General features: G+C 40.8%; 1 long non-coding RNA gene across 3 annotated transcripts in view; it reads left to right on the forward strand.

Annotated features, from left to right (window-relative positions):
* The first annotated feature begins 16,613 nt into the window (after positions 1-16,613).
* The window catches only part of LOC124619788, a 44,689-nt gene continuing 42,174 nt past the window's right edge, over positions 16,614-19,128 (forward strand). For all 3 annotated transcript variants that reach the window (XR_006980131.1, XR_006980133.1, XR_006980132.1), the window contains exon 1: positions 16,614-16,772. This is a non-coding gene — a long non-coding RNA (uncharacterized LOC124619788). The remainder of the gene's footprint in view (positions 16,773-19,128) is intronic.

Raw genomic sequence — 19,128 nt, forward strand, 5'->3', positions numbered from 1 at the left:
TAGGATCCTGAATAGACAAAAAAAAAAAAAAAGACGCACTGCGAAGGAATTATCCGAATGAGACGAAAATCGATAGATGCGATGTACATGTATACACAAACAAACGATTAGAATTTCAGAAAAAAACTTGATGATTTATTCAAGAGGAAGAGCTGTCAGATTCTGTCCAATTGGCGCGTTAGATCGTCAAAATCCCGAGCTGGTTGGGAGACTTGCACAAAAAGCACCAAATGTTTTCAATTCTGAAGAAATGTGACAAACCTGCTGGACAAGGTATGATTTGTTTACCACGAAGATAAACAATACAAACTGTCTCCATGTTTCGGCAGGCATTACCTTGCTGAGATGTAAGTCAGGACAGCTTGCTGTGAAGAACAACAAAATGGATCACAGAACACTGTTGACGTACTGCTGCGTGTAATGGTTCCGCAAATGACCTGCTATGAAAAGAAATGACATCCCAGATCACCTCTCGTGGGTGTTGGGCTGTATGGTGGCTGACAGTCATGTTGGTATCCCACTCCTTCTATGGCATCTCCAGACATGTGTTTGTCCTGCAATCTCACTCACTGAAGTAGAATTGTTTTCAGTGATGAGTCCCACTTCGAACTGAGTCCTGATGACAAGCGAAGACGTTTCTGGAGAGGCCCCAGACAGTAGTGGATTACCAATCTAACTGTCGCCCACCATACAGCCTGACAACCACGAGTGATGGTCTGGGATGCCATTTCTTTTCGTATCAGGACCAGTTTGGTTGTGATCTGTGACACATTTACAGTGCAGCTGATGACCTTAGCAGTTAAGTCCCATAAGATTTCACACACATTTGAACATTTTTGAACATTTGATGAAATAGGAGATATAGTACTGTGTGAAGAGTTTGACAGAGCACTGAAAGACTAAGTCGAAACAAGGCCCCAGGAGTAGACAACATTCCATTAGAACTACTGACAGCCTTGGGAGAGCCAGGCCTAACAAAACTCTACCATCTAGTGAACAAGATGTATGGGACAGGCGAAATACCCACAGACTTCAAGAAGAATATAATAATTCCAATCCCAAAGAAAGCAGGTGTTGACAGATGTGATAATTACCGAAGTATCAGTTTAATAAGCTGCGGTTGCAAAATACTAACACGAATTATTTACAGACAAATGGAAAAACTGGTAGAAGCCGACCACGGAGAAGATCAGTTTGGGTTCCGTAGAAATATTGGACCACAGGAGGCAATACTGACCCTACGACTTATCTTAGAAAATAGTTTAAGGCAAACCTATATTTCTAGCATTTGTAGACTTAGAGAAAGCTTTTGACAATGTTTACTGGAATACCCTCTTTCAAATTCTGAAGGTGGCAGAGGTAAAATACAGGGAGCGAAAGGCTATTTACAATTTGTACAGAAACCAGATGACAGTTATAAGAGTCGAGGGGCATGAAAGGGAAGCATGGTTGGGAAGGGAGTGAGACAGGGTTGTAGCTTATCCCCAATGTTATTCAATCTGTATATTGAGCAAGCAGTAAAGGAAACAAAAGAAAAAATCGGAGTAGGAATTAAAATCCATGGAGAAGAAATAAAAACTTTGAGGTTCACCGATGACATTGTAATTCTGTCAGAAACAGCAAAGGACTTGGAAGAGCAGCTGAACAGTATGGACAGTGTCTTGAAAGGAGGATATAAGATGAACATCAACAAAAGCAACTAGAGGATAATGGAATGTAGTTAAATTAAATTGGGTGATGCTGAGGGAATTAGATTAGGAAATGAGAAGCTTAAAGTAGTAAATGATGTTTGCTATTTGTGGAGCAAAATAACTGATGATGGTCCAAGAAGAGAGGATATAAAAAATCGTTTCTGAAAGTATTTGTATGGAGTGTAGCCATGTATGGAAGTGAAATGTGGACGATAAATAGTTTAGATAAGAAGAGCATTCGAAATGTGGTGCTACAGAAGAATGCTGAAGATTAGAAGGGTGGATCATATAACTAATGAGGAGGTATTGAATAGGATTGGGGAGAAGAGAAGTTTGTGGCATAACTTAACTAGAAGAAGGGATCGGTTGGTAGGACATGTTCTGAGGCATCAAGGGATCACCAATTTAGTATTGGGGGGCAGCGTGGAGGGTAAAAATCGTAGAGGGAGACCAAGAGATGAATACACTAAACAGATTCAGAAGGATGTAGGTTGCAGTAGGTACTGGGAGATGAAGAAGCTTGCACGGGGTAGAGTAGCATGGAGAGCTGCATCAAACCAGTCTTTGGACTGAAGTCCACAACAACAACAACATGTTTTCAGTGAACCCCTACCCTATCACATTCACTTTTTCCATAACTTGTTGCTGAAAATATCCATTTTTGTGCATACACTGTTTCGTAAGCTCATAAAGCTGAGAGCAGTTTTTAAAATGAGAAGCTGGACCATCAGTCACGTACACAAGTTTAGGAAATTTGTGACCTCTAGATACTATGTCATCAATTATCATGGTCTTAGCACAGCAAGTATGCAGACTGTCATGAATGATTTCATCACTGACAATAACAAAACAGTATGATTTTCAAAGGCAGTGAGCAACACATGTGAAGATTGACATGTATGATGTGTGCCAGTGGTAAGTTTGAATTTTGTACTGCAAAGTAACAGGCCAGTTCTCAGCAAAGTCAAAATGAAGAACTAATGTGTCAGTATTCTGGGGTGTGGCTGATTTTACTTCTCCTATGGCCTGTCTATGAATCCTGCAGGTATGATGGTGAGCTGCTCCTTTCATGGCCCAACGCCAAACCTCTGTGACAAATTTCCCTAACTCCACTGCCTTCTTTGCCAACTCTCTCTCCCACTCCCCACCCTCCACAATGCGTTGGTTATTTCATCATCCGTAGCCTGTATCCTGCAGGTGTGATGCTTCAACGATTATCCCTTCAGCACCACGACACACTGCATACTCATGTAACCAACATTTATATCGCAGCTCTTGACATACAGACAAAAGCAACAAGTCCATCTCTGTGTACCTCTTCCCTGTCACATAATTATATTGAAACAAGCAAGTTTCAAATTAGTGCATTAAATACATGTGCATACTTCCTTCACTGGCTGGTATTTTACCCATTTTGTGAGATCAACTTTTAAATTTAGGTTCTCATTATTCATTAGGAGATTTGCATCTCTTTCTGATCTTGCCATATATCTTTTTACCTTTTTAACTTTTTGATCATTTTCACTAATATAGACAACATCAGCCTGATTAGGACTTTGTCTGCTGCAATCTTTGTCTTTACTTGGATAATATTTCAGAGCAACATTAGACATACCATCTTGCAATGGATACCCATAGAAACAATCTGGACACGCCCAAATACCTTTTCCTTTTTTATCTTATGAGCTTTTGCAATTAAATAAGGTGAGGAAGTGGATATGTATTTCGAATCTGCTGCTTGGAGTAGCCATCTAGTAACAGTGTCAGTAATTGTAACTTCTCAGTGTAGGTGCCTGTCGAGGTAGCAGTGTTTAGGTTTTGAAACCATACATCACATTGGGTGCACGTGTCAGAATCTTCAAATTTTGCACCAAATGCATCTGTTACACACTTCTCAAAGTGTTGAAGATGTTGCTCATGAAAAACTTGTTTTGTGTTCTTCCCTTTTTATTTTTACTTACTGTTTTCTTCTTGTGCTTCTCATCTTGCTCAATTGTTTAATGGGAGATATATTAGCGACTACAACAGAAATCCCAACATTCAGTGCATCAACAACGTCACATCCAGGAATATAAACAACTGCACTGTATTCTTCAGTTTCACATTCCAGTCACAGTGATCGGTCAGATGGGTTATCACTTGTTTCTTGTTGTAACGAGTATAGCAATTCCTGCACAGTGGATGAGATGGTAACACAGTTACTTTAGGACAAAGATATTTTTGCAGTATTTCTGACAGATTACCAACAATTGTGAAGTGTTTTTCAGTTTCGTTAAACACCATCTTCTTGTGTCTTTTTTCATAGTCCACACTCCTCATCCTTTCACTAGTGTATTTCCTCACTGAAATTGTGTGTGGCAAAACTTGCAAACCAGACACAAAGCTCTATGCACAATGATTCATGTACAAGTTTTCACTATTTGTTACAAAAAAAGGAGAGCTGGAAATAGTGTTTCCAACATGCATATTTTATGGTAGAAATTCAATGATCAGAAATACACAGAATGTTGAAAAATTTCTAACACTTTTCACAAAGAAATATTGCCCACTTTCATTTCAGTAACTACTAACACATTGAACATACAATGTAATGTGCGATTTTTACAAGTTTTATGATGGGGGTTTTCGAGTAAATAATTCGTAAAAACTCTTAAAAAATGTGATTTTTTAAAAGTTTTAGTAATTAATATTTACATAATACAGATATCCAGAGCAGAGAAGATACTATTTGTAATTGTATCAGTTGTATCTGATAATATAACAAGAAATTTAGCAGTCTGCGACTTTCCAAATTAGAAACAATATTAAGTAGAAAAAATTAAAATTTTTGTATTTTCTTCTTAAATTTGTAAGTTAAAAGAAAGCCCACAACTTTGTGTGTGTCAACTAAATTTGAACATATAAATAGACGCTTTAAAGAAAGTCCTCTGACTGGTCTTTAGTACTTTCGTTTATTAGCCATTTTTTTAGTTCTCTAATGATTTGAGTTATTTTTAAAATATACATTTTTCAAAGGAATGTACCATTTACAAACACCAAGGTAAAATGAAAATAGTTTGTTTCTTAACACATATGATATGCAGGTCTCACATATAATTTTCCTGAGAAATTCATGCTCATGAATTGACATGTCTGATTTGAGATGAAATGACCCTGCACTCATGTCTTCATCAATTCCATGAAGATGAAGAATATTAATTTTTTGGCTGCTCATTTCGCCCACAGCAATTAATGTCTCATCGCCCATGACGGTCCTGTTGACGAACTCGTCGACGTCATCATGACACGTCACCAGAGGTGTCAGTGCTGCTCCAAGGCATTTCATTTTGTGCTCGGGTATCAGATTTTTTGGCACCAACCTGGCACGCAATTTCTTAAATAGCGTGTACTTAGTGATAATTTCATGCAACAAGGATCATGACATCTACGAAAAATGGCTACTGAGCTCTGTAATCGCAAATCAACGGATCTCCAGGATGCACTGTCACACCAACACAATGAGGTGACTATTGACGAGGGATGGTCACCCACTGCACTCTTCATCATGGTCACTTTGACGACCTTCGGAAAAAAGCCTACATCGGCGAAGCACTATTTGTTTGCCCATGATGTTCTGCCCATAGACCTGACAGAGCTGATGATGATGAATTTTGATGGGTACTATGTTTTGTGCATTAAAAAACCTTACCACTGACCGAACCTTGCAGGCAGCGGGAGAACGAATAAGAGACGCCATTTCGGGGCACTGCTGCCGCTGTACTGGCACCAGGTGGGACCTATCCAGCTGTCATTTAATTTTCACGTCATCTGTTGTGCATGCGCAATTTTTCCTGATAAATACGCCTGTTTAAATAAAACAACACCGGAAAACTTACTTTCTGCATGCGCCTCATATGAAGCTACAAGTAAAGCAAAAATGAATTTTTTTACTAAACAGTTTCTGTAAAATCGTTTGAGAAAGACTGCAGGGCGTGTGCCTCGATTCTATCATGGTTGGCCAACCGTAAGGTGGCAGACAGTGGAGGCCTCCCATACCGAACAAACAATTGAACTCATCCAGCCCTCTGGGCGAAAATTAGTCACTGCACATCGACCACCGTATCCTTCGTGGACTCTTCATACCTCACCCAGCTTAGGCACCAAGTATACGGCACTATGCCAGAAGTACCACCCATTTCTCATTCGTATATTTCCACCAGTGGCAAGAAATAAAGCAAACACCAATAATGGGTGCCCTCTTCTTCATACTCAGTATTCTATCAGATTACGATAACAGTCTCTCCCATCAGTGTATACAAAGTAAAGTTTCTCAGCAGTCAACTACACACCCTGCAGTAGGCTATTTGCAGCAGTTGCCAAAATGTTGGAGAATTTTACATTCTGACAATGGATTCATGTACCCTGAAGAATTTTATTGACAAATTGACAGTATGCATCTAAACCTTTAAATGGTTAACAGTTTATTTCAGTTAGTTACATTATGCTGAAGTACAGTATCAAGGAATATAATTTATTATAAAGCTCTTTGATTTGCAGCTTCAATTTGCCACGGCACTAATCATAAGGCTGTTTTTTTTTTATTTATAAACAAACAAGTCGCAATCGAGCAACCTTGCTCCTACACATCACATGCGATTTAACAGATTGCAAGCGAATTCCAAGCAGTTAGCGATCGATTGCTGCAATATGTCCACACACACATGCACTCTCCAGACAGACTGCACGATCTAGCAACAGATCGCTCATGTGCCATGACCCTTGAAACCAGATTTCCACATGCACCTAAACTGACATCAAAGCAAGTGGTATGGCGGCTGATACTGCAGTGGCACCACGTGCTACAGTTTCCACAAGTTCCTGTCAAAACAGGACAACCTATCGTTGTTCTGTCAGGTAACCCAGAGTGAACGAGACTTTGTGCACACGTGACGGCTATCGACTTTCGCTAGCACTTTATTGCGCTATGTTTGGGAGAAACAGTTCTGTATTCTGTAGTTGATAGTTTTCATATTGTAACTAGCACATTATAAAGATATGACGTTTCAAGGGAACAACACATTGAAGGTTTATAAAGACATGTCATTCTTGGAGTGATTTGTTATAGCTAAAAGCCAGATAATGACATATCGGCAGCTAAAGTTTTAATGAGATCATAACAAAACGAAGTCTGAAAATTCCGCAAATTCATTGAGGTGTAGTGCTTCTGAGTTTGGAGTTGCAAGTCTAAAAGAGTTGGTTTGAGTCCTACCATTTCCCTTCTTTTTGTATTCGTGTTTCCAAAAGATTTTGGGGCTTCCTTATTAATCGACATAAAAGTTTTCTGGGTGTGGTATCGCGTCATAATGTATAAAACTACTGCTGCTGGAGGAAAAAACCAACCACGGTTGCAGTGGCCTTCTTCTGGGTTTACTGGTGCATTCTAGTTTTGCAGTGTCCCTTATACTTTTGTTGTTACTGTTCACTGCGCATGCCATTGCGCCATAATTTTAAAAAGATAAAAAAGTTCAAATGTGTGTGAAATCTTATGGGACTGAACTACTAAGGTCATCAGTCCCTAAGCTTACACACTACTTAACCTAAATTATCCTAAGGACAAACACACACACCCATGCCCGAGGGAAGACTCAAACCTCCGCCGGGACCAGCCGCACAGTCCATGACTGCAGCGCCTCAGACCGCTCGGCTAATCCCGCGCGGCTTTAAAAAGATAGTTCGTTTCATTGGTCACTTAAGGGAGAAGGAGAGGGAAATTTATTTTAATAAGTTGTTGCGGTGGAGGGAGAACGTAACGCATTCCACCCTGTCCTTAGTGGAGCCTAGCACGTCCTGGATCCTGCGACCACCACAGAAGACAGGCTGCACCCCAACCTGGCAAAGGTGTTTGCCTACCGGTATTCGATAAGCGACATTTTTCACATAAGGCAAGAGCACTGTTGGCTGCAGTTTGTCTGTTTCTTGCTTATCTTCCTTGGTTGTGTTCGTCGATAAGGCTGTGTGGATCGACTTATGGCTGTAGCCATTGGCTAGAAACGTTGTGCGTAGCCTTTTAAGGTCAGGTGTTCTGTTTTGAGCATCACTTAGGTGCTGCGCACAGTTTGCCAAAGAACGTATGACCGAGTTCTTCTGCAATGGTTGGTGGTAGGATTGGGCGTGCAGATACCTCTCTGTATGTGTAAGCTTGCGATACACTCTGTGCCCCAGTGTGCCCTCCGTTGTCCTGTATACTTCGACGTCTAGAAATGGAATTGCACCATTCTTCTCTACTTCGATCGTGAATGGCCGTAGCTAAAATTGTTTCTCCCTTTAGGCATTCTATAAAGTTACCTATGGGCATCATGGTCAGTTTTGACGTGAAATCATTATTTACGAATGTGCCAGTCGATGAAACTATCCGCATCCTATAGGAGCATGTCCTGCCAGACATATACGGCCTGGTTGCCTGACTTCAACGTGCTTCAAATGGCAAGCAAAATACTTCGAGCAGACAGATGGCGTAGCGATGGGGTCTTCCCTATCTCCGCTGGCAGCCGACATATTAATGGAAGCCTCTGAAGCAACAGCCCTTGGTTCAGCTCCTTTACGCCCACGTTGCTTGTTCAGATAAGTGGACGACACGTCCGCTATATGGTCCCATGGTGAAACGGGGCTACAAAAGTTTCACGAATATTTGAACAACATGCATGGGAAGATACAGTTCACGCTCGAAGTAGAGAAGAGAGGTAAAATTCCATTTCTAGACGTCGAAGTATACAGGACAGCGGAGGGCTCACAGGGGCACAGAGTATATCGCAAGCCTACACATACAGACAGGTATCTGCACTCCCTATCCTACCACCACCCAGCGCAGGAGAACTTGGTCATCCGTCCTTTGGCAAACCGTGTGCGCCTAAGTGATGCTCAAAACAGAACACCTGAGCTTAAAAGGCTATGCACAACTTTTCTAGCCAATGGCTGCAGCCATAAGTCAATCCACACAGCCTTGTTGACGGACACAAGCAAGAAATAGACAAACTGCAGCCAGCAGTGCGCTTACTTTATGTGAAAAATGTTACTGACCGAGTAGGCAAACACCTTCGCCAGATTGGAGTGCAGTCTGTCTTCTACAGTGGTCACAGGATCCAGGATGTGCTAGGCTCCACTAGGGACAAGGTGGCTGCATTACACGCTGCAGGCGTGTACAAGGTAAAATGCAAATGTGGAGTGGCATACATCAGCGAGACTGACAGGCCAATAGCAACGCGCATTTGGGAACACGAGCACTATATTCGTCTTGGGCAACACAACAAATCTGCAGTGGCACAACATCAGAAAGACTGCGGAAAAGAAATAAATTCAGTGAAGCCTGTGTGTTGGCCAAGTAGCTGGTTATGACGAAACGCAAAATCAGAGAGGTCATCGAAATACTGAAACACCCTAATAACATGAATAGGAATGATGGACACAGGCTTGCCCCATCTTGGGTGACAGCAATCAGAGCCCAACAGACCGCACTGTCAACACGAGGCACGAGCACTACCGGCAAGTAACTGCCGCCGCGCGGCCGACGTCCAGCATTTGGTAAAGAGCAGCCAACTTCTCATTCGACGGTGACCACCAGTCACGGCACATAACAAAAGGAAAAAATGGGTCTGAGCACTATGGGACTTAACTTCTAAGGTCATCAGTCCCCCAGAACTTAGAACTACGTAAACCTAACTAACCTAAGGGCAGCACACACATCCATGCCCGAGGCAGGATTTGAACCTGCGACCGTAGCGGTCACGCGGTTCCAGACTGTAGCGCCTACATAACACAAGAGCCAATAGACAACAGAGGTTACATTCTCCATCCACCGCAACAGCCTATTAGAGTAAAGTTCCCTCTCCTTCTTCCTTAAGTGACCAAAGAAACGAACTACCTTTTTAAAATTATGGCGTAATGGCATGTGCAGTGAACAGCAACAACAAAAGTATAAGGGACACTGCATAGCTAGAACGCACCAGTAGACCCAGAAGAAGGCCGCTGCAACCGTGGCCGAAACTTTGGTTTTTTTTTTTTTTTTCTCCAGCAGCAGTAGTTTTATACATTGTGACGAAGTACCTCATCCAGTAAACTTTTATGTCGACTGACTCTGGCAGCGGAAGCCTACGCAATTATATTTCTTATTAATCTTACAGAAATAGCTTCTCTACTGTTCGATGTTATGAACATCTCTCGTGATTGGTTGTCATTGCCAATAAATTACAAATTAAGCATGAAACATGCAAATGCTAGCAAGTGTTCAAAGCACATGAATCCTCTGATAAAACAAACTACCACTCAGAATAAAAAGCATGGAAAGCCTGATTCATTTGAAAATGAATTAAAAGGTGACTTAGTCTTATCTATCTGTAATCCGTTTGAAAAAAATAGTAGCTAGTTCTTTTAAAACACTTTTTTTTCCAAGCAGAAACATCTTCTTTGAAATATATCTTTATCCATGAATATGACGATTTTCGTCATTTCATTACAATAAATTGTACCAATGCCGATGCGTTTATGAGAGGTCGTTAATGCCTTGGTTTTTTGAAACAGCATTTATTCAAATGAGCTACTGCTTTAATTCGTCTGCTAGAATGGCTACCCACCCTCTCTAATTGCAGATCAGTTCCTAAAACTGGTTTTCAGAGTTTTTAAAAGTGAGCACCTTAATGAACACCGCTGAATAACACAGGTTGATTCCATGATGAGGTTATAAACTTTCAGTGATGATGGAGAAGGGTAAATGTATCAATTTGATGTAAGAGGCCCCAGTCCAGAAATGGCGAAGTCGGAAGTTATAGCCGAAATTCGTTACGATACCTCTGATAGTATAATTCATATACTGGACCTGTTGTTGCTAGGGTTGTAGGGTAGGCAATCCCAGAGAAATCTTGGGTGTAGATTTTGGCATAATAACTCAACTCATCCAGTACAGGTGGCGTACTGTGTACTGATGTGTGCATTCCTGGTGTATATTGTACACTCCTGGTGGAGAATGTCTGTACTGTAGTAGACTGCAGTCTGTGTTTACAAGCTGAAGTATTAACATTGATCAACCCTAACCAAATGGATTTGTACTATACGTCGGAACTTGCAGGCAAGATTTTTGTATATCGGCAAGCAAATGAAACCAACAATGAGGCAGAAAGTTTGTATAGGACTAAATATCTACATAGAAGACGTCTGGCTTACACCATGTTTTAAGAGTGTTCCAAGGATTAAATGAAACAGGGCAATTGGCACCACAGTACAAAGGCTGAGGAGGATGACGAACTGCAGGACTCCTGACTTAGAAGATGCAATGTTTGCTCGAATTGATGAGGCTTTTGTAATCAGCGCTCAGTCAGCTGCACATAAAAAGAATGTTTCACTGATTTCTGTGTGGCAAGTATTATGGGCAAGTGAATGCATTGATTCCTGCTGACTTTGGACCTTGTGTCCTGTACAGCCAGCGGCTGTTGCAATTCATTATTTTCGATCCTTACTTTCACCAGAGCTGGAGTACTAAATAGTCACAGTGGTCATGTCTGGTACAATGAGAATCCCCACAATACAGTTGTGAAGAGCAATCAACACAGATTATCGTTCAGCATGTGGGCAGGCATAGTCAATGATTATGTACCAGGCCAATTTCTCCTTCATACCTCTTAAATGCACCAGTAATGTACATAGCGTTTATCACAGACATATCCCACTATCCAGATTTCCAGAACACATCCCTCTTGTTATTCATCAAAAGATGTTGTTCCAACATATCAGAGCCTCCCCTGACTTTGGACTGAGTGTTTGTGAACATCTGGATCAGACATTCCCTGAAACGTGGATACGCAGAGGAGGCCCTGTCTCTAGCCCAGCACATTCACCTGATCTCACCTTACTTGATTTCTTCTTGTAGGGCCCTGTGACAAGCCTTGTGAACGAGACTCCTATCGAGACTGCAGAGAACCTGCTGACAAGAAATCTTGCCACCCATGACACTGTTCCAAAGACACTGGGGATTTTAGAATGGGTGTGACAGAACATTGTGCAATGATGCCACGCCTGTCCACACGCTCCAACTTGTCTGCGAGATGTGGTTTGAACCCAGAGATTTGAGAGGTTTCGCTCAAACCTCCAACTCCAACTTCCAGCTTTGCACACACCTCAGGTTGGTGCAAATCCTCTGTCCACACGCAACGATCTGTCTGCGCAGATGTGATGTGCACAGACATTTGAACAGACAGATCGTTGCGTGTGGACAGGCCTTAGGCCGGTATTACACTATCAAATTTCTTTGTCAAAGATTTGATCAAAGATGTGACAAATATTCCGTCAAATATATTTGACAAAGATCTTTGACGTAGCGCTAGAAGGGGTATTACACTGTCATCATATTTTTTGTCAAAGTTCAAGATGGCTGACAGCAACAACTTGTTATTAACTGCAGCAGTTGCATGTACCACAATTGCACTGTGTGCACATGCGGAAGAGAAGCGAGGGGAAAAAAGGGAACATACCTGGGTGAAGCTGTGGGTTTTACGACGACATGATAAAAGCATTCAACAAAACTTGTTACGTGAGCTTATAGTGGAGGACGTCACGTCATACATCAATTACTTAAGAATGGATGAGCATACATTTCTGTATGTGCTCAATGAAGTGTATCCTCATATCACAAAGCACAATATTCACTTAAAAACTGCTACATCTGCAGAAGACAGGCTCACTGTTAACACTCCGATTCCTTGCTACAGGAGAGGGTTAGGTTAGGCCGGTATTACACTATCAAATTTCTTTGTCCAATATCTTTGTCCAATATCTTTGTCAAAGATATTTGATAGTGTAATAGGGATCTTTGACAAATGTCGTCCAATATTTGATCAAATCTAGGCCGAGGCCGTATATTTGATCAAAGAAATCGCTTGTCTTCTGTTCACTGCAATGCGATATGTTACCACGCGGAGCGCTAGCATCGCTGCAGCGTTCTGTCGTCTGTAGTGTTTTTATAACCATTCCCGGTAAATACAATTGGTGTGTGCCGACAACTACAGAATTAATAGAGATGTCTGAAGCTTATGAGGCGCTTTACAACGTGAGGCACCCTGAATAAAAAATAGTTTAAGAAGATTGGAGACCTAACCTGACCTAACCTAACCTATCATAACATAACCCTCTCCTGTAGCAAGGAATCGGAGTGTTATAGTGAGCCTGTCTTCTGAAGATGTAGCAGTTCTTAAGTGAATATTGTGCTTTGTGATATGAGGATACACTTCATTGAGCACATACAGAAATGTATGCTCATCCATTCTTAAGTAATTGATGTACGACTTGACGTCTTCCACTGTAAGCTCACGTAACAAGTTTTGTTGAATGCTTTTATCGTATCGTCGTAAAACCCACGGCTTCACCCAGATTAGATTAGTTTTTCGTTCCATAGATCCGTGCTGAGGAGATCCTCGTGGATGTGGAACATGTCGATTTTTTTTAAGCTGAAATAAAAATACTAACAGTATGAATAAATACATCATTTGTTTCTATTAAAAATTTGGCCAATGGAGTAGAAGGAGTTGGTCAGTAGTAAGTCTTTCAGGCTCCTTTTAAACTGATCCGTATTTCTAACTAAATTTTTTATGTTTCCTGGCAAATTATTGAAGATGAGTGTTCCTGAGTAGTGGACCCCTTATTGAACTAAAGTAAGTGTTTTTAAGTCCTTGTGCAGATCATTTTTGTTCCTGGTATTGTATGTATGAACTGAGTTGTTTGTTGGAAAAAAAGATATATTATTTACGACAAATTTTATTAAGAAGTAAATATACTGAGAGGCAGTAGTTAACCTGCGAGCCGGAAGTATAGTGAGACTCTGTCATTTGGGCCTACGAGAGTTATAGTTTTTTTTTGTTTGTTTCTCATGCCTAGATAACTGTACAAACATATCGTTGCATGTATTGTAATAATCATTACATATAATGATCCACATGGAACAATATCTCTACGGAAGTATCTAGGCATGAAATACAAAACAAAAAAAGCTAGCCTGCAAATCTCGTACGTCCAAACGACAGTCTCACTGTACTTCTGGCCCGCCAACAATTTCATTTTCTTTCTTATTTTCCCCCAGTACCAATGCAAGAATCTGAAGTACCCAGTTCTTTGAAGAGGTTTCTGCAGGAGGTCCGTGAATTTACTCCACAAATAATACGTATTACACGCTTTTGGACCTTGAAAACTTTTGTTTGACTTCAAGATTTACCCCAAAATATTATCCCATATGACATTATGGAATGAAAGTATGCAAGCTTTTTCATTTTTATGTTGCCTATGTCTGCTAACACTCGAATTGCAAATACAGATTTGTTAAGGCCTTTCTGCAGTTCTGTGGTGTGCTCCTCCCAACTGAATTTATTATCAAGTTGTAATCCCAGCACTTTTAAGACTGTCAACCTCGTATGTATGGTTCCATTTTCTCCCCCCACTTCTTTTCCGCATGTGCACACAATGCAATTGGAGTACGTAGAACTGCTGTGGTTAATAACAAGTTGTTGTCAGCCATCTTGAACTTTGACGAAAAATTGGATGACAGTGTAATACCCCTTGTAGCGCTACGTCAAAGATCTTTGTCAAATATATTGGACGGAATATTGGATCACATCTTTGATCAAATCTTTGACAAAGAAATTTGATAGTGTAATACCGGCCTTAGGTTAGGTTAGATCAGGTCTCCAACCTTCGTAATCTATTTTTGTATTCAGCGTGCCTCATGTTGTAAAGCGCCTCATCAGCTTCATACATCTCTATAATTTTGTAGTTGTCGGCACACACCAATTGTATTCACCGGCAATGTTTATAAAAACACTACAGATGACAGAATGCAGCGATGCTAGTGCTCCATGTGGTAACATGTCACATTGCAATGAACAGAAGACAAGTGACTTCTTTGATCAAATCTACAGCGAGGCCCTAGATTTGATCAAATATTGGACGACATTTGACAAAGATCCCTATTACACTATCAAATATATTTGACAAAGATGTTGGACAAAGATACTGGACAAAGAAATTTGATAGTGTAATACCGGCCTTTACGCTCAGCTTGGCTAAGGCTGGTATTACACTATCAAATTTCTTTGTCAAAGATTTGATCAAAGATGTGATCAAATATTCTGTCAAACATATTTGACAAAGATCTTTGATGTAGCGCTAGAAGGGGTATTACACTGTCATCAAATTTTTCGTCAAAGTTCAAGATGGCTGACAACAACTTGTTATTAACCACAGCAGTTGCACATACCATAATTGCATTGTGTGCACATGCGGAAAAGAAATGGGGGAAAAAAAGGAACCATACATACGAGGTTGACAGTCTTAAATTCCTGGGATTACAACTTGATAATAAATTCAGTTGGGAGGAGCACACCACAGAACTGCAGAAAGGCCTTAACAAATCTGTATTTGCAATTCGAGTGTTAGCAGACATAAGCAACATAAAAATGAAAAATCTTGCATACTTTCATTCCATAATGTCATATGGGATAATATTTTGGGGTAAATCTTGAAGTCAAACAAAAGTTTTCAGAGTCCAAAACCGTGTAATATGTATTATTTGTGGAGTAAATTCACGGACGTCCTGCAGAAACCTCTTCAAAGAACTGGGTATTCTAACTACTGCCTCTCAGTATATTTACTTCTTAATGAAATTTGTCCTAAATAATATATCTCTTTTTCCAACAAACAACTCAGTTCCTACATACAATACCAGGAACAAAAATGATCTGCACAAGGACTTAAAAGCACTTACTTTAGTTCAAAAAGGGGTCCACTACTCAGGAACACTCATCTTCAATAATTTGCCAGCAAACATAAAAAATTTAGTTAGAAATAAAGATCAGTTTAAAAGGAGCCTGAAAGACTTACTACTGGCCAACTCCTTCTACTCCATTGGCGAAATTTTTAATAGAAACAAATGATGTATTGTATTTATTCATACTATTAGTATTATTATTTCAGCTTAAAAAAAATCGACATGTTCCACATCCACGAGGATCTCCTCAGCACGGATCTATGGAACGAAAAACTAATCTAATCTGGGTGAAGCCATGGGTTTTACGACGACACGATAAAAGCATTCAACAAAACTTGTTACGTGAGCTTACAATGGAAGACGTCAAGTCGTACATCAATTACTTAAGAATGGATGAGCATACATTTCTGTATGTGCTCAATGAAGTGTATCCTCATATCACAAAGCACAATATTCACTTAAGAACTGCTACATCTTCAGAAGACAAGCTCACTGTAACACCACAGTCTAACATATGTTAGACTGTGGTAACACTCCGATTCCTTGCTACGGGAGAGGGTTATGTTAGGTTAGGTTATGTTAGGTCAGGTCTCCAATCTTCTTAATCTATTTTTGTATTCAGGGTGCCTCACGTTGTAAAGCGCCTCATCAGCTTCAGACATCTGTTAATTTTGTAGTTGTCGGCACACACCGATTGTATTTACTTGCAATGGTTATAAAAACACTACAGACGACAAAACGCTGCAGCGATGCTAGCGCTCCATGTGGTAACATGTCACATTGCAATGAACAGAAGACAAGCGATTTCTTTGATCAAATATACGGCGAGGCCCTAGATTTGATCAAATATTGGACGACATTTGACAAAGTCCCTATTACACTATGAAAAATCTTTGACAAAGATATTGGACAAAGAAATTTGATAGTGTAATACCGGCCTAACTAGGTTGCTTCACTGAGCTCAGACCGCGCACACAGTAACAACTTGGGATCAAATGATACATCGATGTTTTGAAAACTTCCTTAAACGTCAAGGTTAGCATTAGTGTTTTGGATGGCGATACATCGAAGACAAAAGTCCAAGAACATCTATACTGTTCAACAACGGAACATTGACGACTAGAATGCCAGTGTGGTGACCAGCTCTTTCATACGGAAGTTCGTTGTGTTGGTAGAGAGGAGAGTTTTACAACGTTTTGAAGAGTTGCTTCTTGCATTAGTAGAATTTTTTAAGGGCTAGTTTGGCTGCAGGATTTTTCTTTTCTGGCAGACTTCGTCGAAAAGATACACATCCTAGCTTCAAGGTAAAAATAAAAATATTGGCAGAACAATGTCAGATGTTCCTACGTTCTCCATATAGCAGGTACTGTAGGGGGGGGGGGGGGGGGGGGGAGGGGGGAAATCATCAAAGACGAATACAAACACTTCGCCTGTTTCAAACGAACCCTTGATAAACAAGGCTCTTCAGCGCCTCGTAACAGCAGCAAATGATATGGTGAAGTTCCTTCAGGTTTGAGAAGTCATTTAATCAAACTCTTCTAACAGTTCAGAAGCATTTCAATTGTCACACAGTTCGTCCAATTACCATTTATAGAGACTCGTACTGAAGAGTTCTTCAATTTTGTAATGGAGCATATTGATTTTCAACAAGACAGTGGAGTTGGAACTGATTGATTTCCAAAGTAATTTACGTTTAACATCGTTTTCTTCAAGATCTGAAAATATATCACCTCTTATTCCTAAAGAAAAATGCCTAGTTTTGGCCCAAGTTAATCTCAAGGTGAAGGCTGTGTTCAGCTGTACCCTACATATTTTTGTGACATTTCTATTTTCATTATTAAGTTATGCAAAGTACAGAAACAGATGACTGATCAACACATGGGTATCTGTATTTGAATAATCTATAAAAACTAGTACACATATTACCTACTCTCCCAACATTAAAAAACTTGTTGATGACAAAAAAGAATCACCCAGCCTCCCATGACCCATACTCTCACCATTTCCTAAACGTCACCAGTCCTTTTCCTTCCTTCCCCTTCAATTCTTTTGCCATCAGAAATGCTTGCAGGTTTCTATACATTTACATGTGTATTCTGTGGTGTCACCGCCAGACACCACACTTGCTAGGTGGTAGCCTTTAAATCGGCCGCGGTCCGTTAGTATACGTCGGACCCACGTGTCGCCACTGTCAGTGATAGCAGACCGAGCGCCGCCACACGGCAGGTCTAGAGAGACTTCCTAGCACTCGCCCCAGTTGTACAGCCGACTTGGCTAGTGATGGTTCACTGACAAATTACGCTCTCATTTGCCGAGACGATAGTTAGCATAGCCTTCAGCTACCTCATTTGCTACGACCTAGCAAGGCGCCATTATCATTTGCTATTTATCTTGTGATGCATGTATCATCAGACCGATGTTCACCAATTATGAATTAAAGTTAAGTATTCCAGTAGTTACTTACGTTCTTTGCTACTATAAATTCCCTTAACTGTTCCAGACCTCACGCCAGCCTGCATGAGCTTAAACGCGTGCCTTTCGGCTACCCGTCACTGTGGATTGGCTGTCTTGCCAGTCCACAACAAATGTCAGTTAATAGGCTATTAACAAATGTAAGATTTTTTTTTAAAGTTCTCATTTCTGCCCTAGTGTATTTGGGTAGCTCACTGCAGGGTTTAAAAATGGCATGGTAACACAGAAGCTTGATGTGTTTGGCAACCACTGCAGTAAAGAATGGGTGCACCAGTAACCAAGCAGAACAGTTGACAGTTTTGTGAGCCTTTGAAAAACTAGGTAACCTATGAGAAATAAATGTTAAAATATCAGCTGAAATACAGACAGACAGTAGAGTTATGCTGAATACATTCAAAAATTCCAGGAATCATAAATATTTGATAGAATACATCAGAAACAAAATTAGGAAATTGAGTCATACAAACTGGCATTTCAATTTCAAATGGACAAAAGATCTTGTGGGAATTGCTGGAAATGAACTGGCAGACAGGCATCTCAAGAAACTGCAACAGAAAGCTCAATATAACTCCTCCGTTTGTGATCAAAAGAAAAATCGGATAGATCTTGGCCCTAGGTGGAGGCGCACTTTCAGGATACTGACAATAGTTATAAACAGTGCAGTGTAACTCAGAGCAGTGTGCACTTGCTATTCATGCTTCTGGAGTGGCTGGTGCCAAGTCATTCCGGGCATGTGGTCCTGCCTTACTGTGTCTGAGTGAGATTTTTGGCTAGTTGTCCACTGGCAGCTTGTGGCAAATGTGGTGTCATCTGTGGAGCGAACTGCAACCCCTGACTTTTGGTTGACAGCACCTGGTGTATTTGCTAAGCAGGTCAGTGGCTGAAAGGGTCCCTGTTTGCCCTCGGTCTATTGCAGCTGGTGCTGGACCAGACAATGGGCAGTCTCGTAGAATGATGGAAGTTGATGACTAACTACACCAGCAGAGTGCAATAAAGGAATGAAGCTTCTATGTACCATATGATGTTAGGCTGCTCCACTGCGGTCACTGGCCCAATGCCTCTTGGCCTCTGAGTGGCTGGTACTCATATGTGCTGGGGTCAGACATATTGACATGTAGGTGCCCCAGGCATCATGCAGTCACAACACTGCAGGGGTGTCCTGGATATTGGTAATATTGCTGGTTGTTG

The sequence above is a fragment of the Schistocerca americana genome, chromosome 6 (assembly GCF_021461395.2).
Source record: "Schistocerca americana isolate TAMUIC-IGC-003095 chromosome 6, iqSchAmer2.1, whole genome shotgun sequence".
NCBI lineage: Eukaryota > Metazoa > Arthropoda > Insecta > Orthoptera > Acrididae > Schistocerca > Schistocerca americana.